The 8441-nt window shown below is 43.7% G+C and overlaps 1 protein-coding gene across 1 annotated transcript in view; it reads left to right on the top strand.

The window, feature by feature from the left end:
• Nucleotides 1–7815: 7815 nt before the first annotated feature.
• Nucleotides 7816–8441, top strand: part of LOC123393940 (cancer-related nucleoside-triphosphatase homolog) — a 63451-nt gene continuing 62825 nt past the window's right edge. The window contains exon 1 of the transcript XR_006608765.1: nucleotides 7816–8012. The gene's annotated coding sequence lies outside the window, so the exon portion shown is untranslated. The remainder of the gene's footprint in view (nucleotides 8013–8441) is intronic.

The raw sequence follows: 8441 nt of genomic DNA, 5'->3' as shown, positions 1-8441 counted from the left end.
CTTTGTAATAGAGCTTGAAGTCTGGAATTGTGATGCCACCAACATTGGCTTTCTTTTTCAATATCCCTTTGGTATTCGAGGTCTTTTCTGGTTCCATATAAATTTTAGCATTATTTGTTCCATTTCTTTGAAAAAGATGGATGGTACTTTGATAGGAATTGCATTAAATGTGTAGATTGCTTTAGGTAGCATAGACATTTTCACAATATTTATTCTTCCAATCCAGGAGCATGGAACATTTTTCCATTTCTTTGTGTCTTCCTCAATTTCTTTCATGAGTACTTTATAGTTTTCTGAGTATAGATTCTGTGTCTCTTTGGTTAGGTTTATTCCTAGGTATCTTATGGTTTTGGGTGCAATTGTAAATGGGATTGACTCTTTAATTTCTCTTTCTTCTGTCTTGCTGTTGGTGTAGAGAAATGCAACTGATTTCTGTGCATTGATTTTATATCCTGACACTTTACTGAATTCCTGTATAAGTTCTAGCAGTTTTGGAGTGGAGTCTTTTGGGTTTTCCACATATAGTATCATATCATCTGCGAAGAGTGATAATTTGACTTCTTCTTTGCCGATTTGGATGCCTTTAATTTCCTTTTGTTGTCTGATTGCTGAGGCTAGGAACTCTAGTACTATGTTGAATAGCATTGGTGATAATGGACATCCCTGCCGTGTTCCTGACCTTAGCGGAAAAGCTTTCAGTTTTTCTCCATTGAGAATGATATTTGCGGTGGGTTTTTCATAGATGGCTTTGATGATATTGAGGTATGTGCCCTCTATCTCTACACTTTGAAGAGTTTTGATCAGGAAGGGATGCTGTACTTTGTCAAATGCTTTTTCAGCATCTATTGAGAGTATCATATGGTTCTTGTTCTTTCTTTTATTGATGTGTTGTATCACATTGACTGATTTGCGGATGTTGAACCAACCTTGCAGCCCTGGAATAAATCCCACTTGGTCTTGGTGAATAATCTTTTTAATGTACTGTTGAATCCTATTGGCTAGTATTTTGTTGAGTAATTTCACATCTGTGTTCATCAAGGATATCGGTCTATAGCTCTCTTTTTTGGTGGGATCCTTGTCTGGTTTTGGGATCAAGGTGATGCTGGCCTCGTAAAATGAGTTTGGAAGTTTTCCTTCCATTTCTATTTTTGGAACAGTTTCAGGAGAATAGGAATTAGTTCTTCTTTAAATGTTTGGTAGAATTCCCCCGGGAAGCCATCTGGACCTGGGCTTTTGTTTGTTTGGAGATTTTTAATGACTGTTTCAATCTCCTTACTGGTTATGGGTCTGTTCAGGCTTTCTATTTCTTCCTGGTTCAGTTGTGGTAGTTTATATGTTTCTAGGAATGCATCCATATCTTCCAGATTGTCAAATTTATTGCCGTAGAGTTGCTCATAGTATGTTCTTATAATAGTTTGTATTTCTTTGGTGTTAGTTGTGATCTCTCCTCTTTCATTCATGATTTTATTTATTTGGGTCCTTTCTCTTTTCTTTTTGATAAGTCGGGCCAGGGGTTTATCAATTTTATTAATTCTTTCAAAGAACCAGCTCCTAGTTTCGTTGATTTGTTCTATTGTTTTTTTGGTTTCTATTTCATTGATTTCTGCTCTGATCTTTATGATTTCTCTTCTCCTGCTGGGATTAGGGTTTCTTTCTTATTCTTTCTCCAGCTCCTTTAGGTCTAGGGTTAGGTTGTGTACCTGAGACCTTTCTTGTTTCTTGAGAAAGGCTTGTACCGCTATATATTTTCCTCTCAGGACTGCCTTTGTTTGTCCCACAGATTTTGAACCATTGTATTTTCATTATCATTTGTTTCCATGATTTTTTTCAATTCTTCTTTAATTTCCCGGTTGACCCACTCATTCTTTAGAAGGATGCTGTTTAGTCTCCATGTATTTGGGTTCTTTCCAAACTTCCTTTTGTGGTTGAGTTCTAGCTTTAGAGCATTGTGGTCTGAAAATATGCAGGGAATGATCCCAATCTTTTGATACCGGTTGAGTCCTGATTTAGGACCGAGGATGTGATCTATTCTGGAGAATGTCCCATGTGCACTAGAGAAGAATGTGTATTCTGTTGCTTTGGGATGAAATATTCTGAATATATCTGTGATGTCCATCTGGTCCAGTGTGTTGTTTAAGGCCTTTATTTCCTTGCTGATCTTTTGCTTGGATGACCTGTCCATTTCAGTGAGGGGAGTGTTAAAGTCCCCTACTATTATTGTATTATTGTTGATGTCTTTCTTTGATTTTGTTATTAATTGGTTTATATAGTTGGCTGCTCCCACGTTGGGGGCATAGATATTTAAAATTGTTAAATCTTCTTGTTGGACAGTCCCTTTGAGTATGATATAGTGTCCTTCCTCATCTCTTATTATAGTCTTTGGCTTAAAATCTAATTGATCTGATATAAGGATTGCCACTCCTGCTTTCTTCTGATGTCCATTAGCATGGTAAATTCTTTTCCACCCCCTCACTTTAAATCTGGAGGTGTCTTCGGGCTTAAAATGAGTTTCTTGGAGGCAACATATAGATGGGTTTTGTTTTTTTATCCATTCTGATACCCTGTGTCTTTTGACAGGGGCATTTAGCCCATTCACATTCAGGGTAACTATTGAGAGATATGAATTTAGTGCCATTGTATTGCCTGTAAGGTGACTGTTACTATATATGGTCTCTGTTCCTTTCTGATCTACCACTTGTAGGCTCTCTCTTTGCTTAGAGGACCCCTTTCAATATTTCCTGTAGAGCTGGTTTGGTATTTGCAAATTCTTTCAGTTGTTGTTTGTCCTGGAAGCTTTTAATCTCTCCTTCTATTTTCAATGATAGCCTAGCTGGATATAGTATTCTTGGCTGCATGTTTTTCTCGTTTAGTGCTCTGAAAATATCATGCCAGCTCTTTCTGGCCTGCCAGGTCTCTGTGGATAAGTCAGCTGCCAATCTAATATTTTTACCATTGTATGTTACAGACTTCTTTTCCCGGGCTGCTTTCAGGATTTTCTCTTTGTCACTGAGACTTGTAAATTTTACTATTAGGTGACGGGGTGGGCCTATTCTTATTGATTTTGAGGGGCGTTCTCTGAACCTCATGAATTTTGATGCTTGTTCCCTTTGCCATATTGGGGAAATTCTCCCCAATAATTCTCTCCAGTATACCTTCTGCTCCACTCTCTCTTTCTTCTTCTTCTGGAATCCCAATTATTCTAATGTTGTTTCATCTTATGGTGTCACGTATCTCTCGAATTCTCCCCTCGTGGTCCAGTAGCTGTTTGTCCCTCTTTTGCTCAGCTTCTTTATTCTCTGTCATTTGGTCTTCTATATCACTAATTCTTTCTTCTGCCTCATTTATCCTAGCAGTTAGAGCCTCCATTTTTTATTGCACCTCATTAATAACTTTTTTGATTTCAACTTGGTTAGATTTTAGTTCTTTTATTTCTCCAGAAAGGGCTTTTATATCTCTCGAGAGGGTTTCTCTAATATCTTCCATGCCTTTTTCGAGCCCGGCTAGAACCTTGAGAATCGTCATTCTGAACTCTAGATCTGACATATTATCGATGTCTGTATTGATTAGGTCCCTAGCCTTAGGTACTGCCTCTTGTTCTTTTTTTTTGTGTGTGTGTTGAATTTTTCCGTCTTGTCATTTTGTCCAGATAAGAGTAAATGAAGGGGCAAGTAAAATACTAAAAGGGTGGCAACAACCCCAGGAAAATATGCTTTAACCAAATTAGAAGAGATCCAAAATCGTGAGTGGGGAGAAAGGGGATAAAAAGAGGTTCAAAAATGAAGAAAGAAAAAAAAAAAAAAAAAAAAAAAAAAAAAAAAAAAAAAAAAAAAAAAAGAAAAGAAACGAATTTTAAAAAAAAGAAAACACCTTTCAGAAAGTGGTTGTTTTTCTGTTTCCAGAATTGCTGTTCTTCTTCTCTTCGATCTGCAGATGGATTTTCAGGTGTTTGCAATCTTTAGATAAGCTATCTAGCTGATCTCCGGCTAGCTGAAGCAGTCTCAGCCTGCTACTTCTCCGCCATCTTGACTCCTCCCCTCAGCATTCCCCATTCTTAAAAATGTTTTTTCCAAGCGCTTACCACCTCGTGGCTTTCTGTCTATATATCTTGTCTATTTGTTTGTCTCTCCACACTAGAACATGACTTACACCAGGACAGACTCTGTTTTCTTTACTGCTGTGTCCCCCAGCACCTAGAACAGTTCCTGGCACTCAGTGGGTGGGGGAATGTGCTAACTACTATATGGCATATTGTGTATAAAAAGAGATGGATAAGAAAAGATCCCACAGGATCTTGCCTTTTAGGTGGAAGGAGAAGAGGCGTATATAAACAGATCCTTGTGGTTTCACGACATGGGGTGCTCAGGGAGCCCTGGTGAGGGGCCAGGTGAATCAGAATAGCTTTCCCTGAGCAGGGACATTGGAGCCTGTCTTGCACGGTAAGAGTTGACTGCGGAGAGAGGGAGGGGTCCCCAAACCATCCCTTGTCCTTCTGCTTCAGTCACACTGGCTGGTGGCTGTCCTCAATCCTGAGGTCCAGGGAATGACCCGGCTAAAAGGAAGAGGAACGTGTCAGGTAAAAGATTAAGGTTTATGTGCCTCTGGGTTAGCTAGGATCATGTGTTTCCTGGAACCAATCACTGAACGAGAAAGATGGAATGCTCTCATTGGCCAGGCCCGAGTCACGTGCCTCTGCCCCACCCTCCCACCTGGTGGGAAAGGGTGGGGAAGGAAATCAACTCTTCAGTCCTGGGGACTGGGCATGCAGAAGCCCTGGTGCCAAGAGGGTAGATCAGGTGCTATTTCCATATGGGGAAATACATGCTGGGCGCAAAACATGGTTACCACTTTTGATTTAACCACTTTCTTCTTTTCACATCCCCAGTAGCCTAATCTGTGTTCTGTTCTCAGTTTTCTTGTGCTCAGGACCCATCACACACTACATGCCGGAACCTTTGTTCTTTATCCAGGCCGGGGAGAGGCCTCTGGACACCAGTGTGAGGGTGTGTGTGTGTGATGTGGGGGAAACATCTGGTCATGCTGGGCAGGGAGAGCGGGTGTTGAGGGTGTAAAGCCGTCCCGGGTCCTTATAGTGAGGAGGCTGGGAGTACCAACAGAGCAGGCTTTACCTACAGACTGTTAAATAGGCTTTTCAGTTATTTACTGACATTGTAAGTTCTTCTGGAATAGGATCCTATGTTCAGAGCAACTGAACTCTTAAAGAAGAAAACAGCTTGCATAGTGCCTTAGTCTGTTACCTTTGCTATAACACAACACAGACTGGATGACTTATAAATAATAGACACTTCTCACTGTTCTGGAAGCCGAACGTCTGAGATTAGAGTGCCATGATTGGGTGAGGGCGCTCTTCTGGGTGGTAGACTTCTCTAGGGTCCTCAAGAGAGTGAGGGAGGGACTATAGGGGAAGGGACTAAGCATCTCTCCCGGGTCTCATTCACAATCCCATTCACAAGGCCTCCACCTTCATGACCTAATCGCTTCCCAAAGGCCCCACCTCCTAACACCATCACTTTGGACATTAGTTTTCAACATATAAATTTTGGGAGGACACAAGCATTCAACCTTTGCTTTGCCCTTTGCTTTGCTTCTTAAATGCTCCTCTGTCCTTCAGCTGTAGAACAACCAGCCATCCTGGTTTGCCCAGGACAGAAGGGGTTCCAAAAACAGTTTTAAAACTAAGACTGTCTCAGGGCACCTGGGTGGCTCAGTGGGTTAAAGCCTCTGCCTTCAGCTCAGGTCATGATCCCAGGGTCCTGGGATCGAGCCCGGAGTAGGGCTCTCTGCTCCACGGGGAGCCTGCTTCCTCCTCTCTCTCTCCCCCTCTCTCTGCCTGCCTCTCTGCCTACTTGTGATTTCTCTCTGTCCAATAAATAAAATCTTAAAAAAAAAAAAAACACAAACCTAAGACAGTCTTGGCAAAGCAGAGCTATGAAAACAAATAAACAAACAAAAACACCTGTGGTTTTAGGACTTTCAGGATTCTGAAATCATGGAAAATTTAAGCATGTACCTACAAACTGCTTTAATAAAGCACTCTACTGCGTCTTGCCAAAAGGGAGACCACTCCTAGGTGTCGCAGGAAGAAAGAATTGAAATCACCTGTTCCTTAAATAATTATCCCATGGTTCAATTGTAAGCAAAAGTTAGGCTCAGCACAATAATCACCTATTTATTCTGAAATATGTTTCTAATTATTCTCTAATATAAATTATTTCATGTTATTGATGTATAACACATAGAGGAAACTGTACAATCAAAATACTCAAATCAATGGATTATCATGAAGTTAAGACACCACGTAATCACCACCCAAATAAATCGTTTTTAGTGGGGAAGAACCCACATCCAATTACAGAAGAATATTCTTTTTGTTCTCTAAGACATCAATTCTCTACATCTGGAAACTGTATGTTCTTTGAGCTACTGAAACTGATGCCCATTATTAGTTACCAGAATGCCAGATAGAACAAAAGAAAAATAATCCAACTCTTAGCAATCCTTATGAATTATAAATGGTTTTCCAATGATGGAAATTTTTACATAATTAGCATTTAACATTTAAGTGTTTCTGATTGAATGTTTTTTTTTTTTTATAAAAATGGGTGTATTTATGACAGTGTACATGTTTCCTTTCTTTTGGAAACTACTGCTATGGGTTTACTTGGCTACATCAGCTGTTCTTGATTCCAGTTTGCATAGTTTAAAGATAAATGTAGTTGAAAGGCCCTACATTATGAGTGATGCAGCTTTTTAAATGTTGCCAAAATGATGGTAAGAGCTGCACAGTACAATTCTTATTTTTTAGATGATTACTTTTTTAATAGCTAAAAAACTGAGACCATCTAACTGATGTATACAGCAGACTAAGGGGAGCCCTGGAGGGCCTGTGTGGGCACAAACCAATTAAGTTGAGCACTCAGTGAAATTGCTTTCTTGGCCAGGATGGAGAATGATTGATGACAAGTCAAATCGTACAGGTGTCAGGCTGAAAGAGTTTACAGGTAAATTTGGCCCAAGGCCATTGCCACTTCATTTCTCGGGCTGAAACACTTCAAGTGGTTAAGTGAGTGGGGGGAAAGCCACTTAATTCTTTGTACAGCGAGACCCTCCAGCTGGGTCTTGCGTTGGTTTTCCCTTAAGGTACAGAGGTAAGAAAGACCAACTTCTGGTGTTCATATGCACGACTGAGGTTGGGAAGTCTGCCTGATCAAGTGGTTCTCAACCCCACTGGACTTGAGAAATTGCTGGGGAGTTCGAAACAACGAAAAAGACCCAGATATTCAGGACACACCCAAGATCAAACACTCCGAATTTTAGGGATGTAGAGCCCAGGCATCAAACCCGTTTAATCGGGCAATTCTACTGGCAGCTGTGGTTGACAGCGCTAGGCAGATTCGAATGGGTAAAAGCCTCTTCCCTTTGAAAGAAGGGTCCTGAGACCAAACTTGTAGAAGGGCTGTCCCCGCAGTCTGGGGGAATTTCAACTCGCAGGTCTGGAAGTCAGCGGCAAGGGATGGCGCTCAGGTGCCACAGCACCGCTTAGTGATAGACATTCTCGCGCTCGTCTCCTTGGAGACACCCTACATGAGCCAGACATCGAGGCTCAATGAACCCGGAGAGAACAGATCACCGACCTCCCGACCCTTCTAGGGACCTACATTTGCGCGCGCCAAGACCGAGAACCGAAAGCGCATTCGGGTAGGATGAGCCCAGCGGAGGTACAGGACCGGACCGTTGCAGAACCCTGAGGCGCATGCGCAGTCGTGAAGGCCGCGCTTCCGGCCTTCGGAGGCGGGGCCTGGGTTCCGCTGGGGGGCGGGACCCAGGCCGCGGCCCGGACCCCGATCCAGGCCGCGACCCCAGCCCCGACCCCGACCCCGACCCCGACCCAGGCCGCGACCCCCCTTTGGGCCCACCGCTATGGCCCGGCGAGTGCTCCTGACGGGGCCCCCAAGTAACCCCGCCCAGGTGTTCGCTTACGGGGGACCGCGGGGGTAGGCCCGGGGGGCGCGCGGGGGCGCGCGGGGTGAGGGTGACCCGTGCTCTCGGGGAGGCGCGCCGGGCTGCAGGGCTCTGGCTGCGGCCGCTGAAGCTCCCGACCGAAATTACAGGCTCATGAGCGGAAGCCTGCGTGCCGCTTCCCTGAAAGCGCGATTTTCAGTCGGGAAGATCGGATTAGAAACGAGGCGGGCGCTGGTTAAGAAGAAAGTTGCGGTTGGGTGGCGGGCGGCCTTCTCCGTGACGGTGTGAGAGAGCGGGCCGCGGCGGCAGGGTCGCCCCGTGGCACCCAACTTGCGGTGGGCGCCAGCGGTGTTTCAGGCCGCCTGCCGCGCCGGCACTGACAGGACAAGGCCCGTCTCTGTCGGTATCGCCGGTGCGCGCTGCAGGTGCTGGGGTCCGGACCCCACTCAGGGAGGGAAGCG

This window comes from Mustela putorius, unplaced genomic scaffold (assembly GCF_011764305.1).
Source record: "Mustela putorius furo isolate JIRA1106 unplaced genomic scaffold, ASM1176430v1.1 tig00001093_pilon_pilon_pilon, whole genome shotgun sequence".
Taxonomy (NCBI): Eukaryota; Metazoa; Chordata; class Mammalia; order Carnivora; family Mustelidae; genus Mustela; species Mustela putorius.
This window is presented reverse-complemented; position numbering and strand designations above follow the sequence as displayed.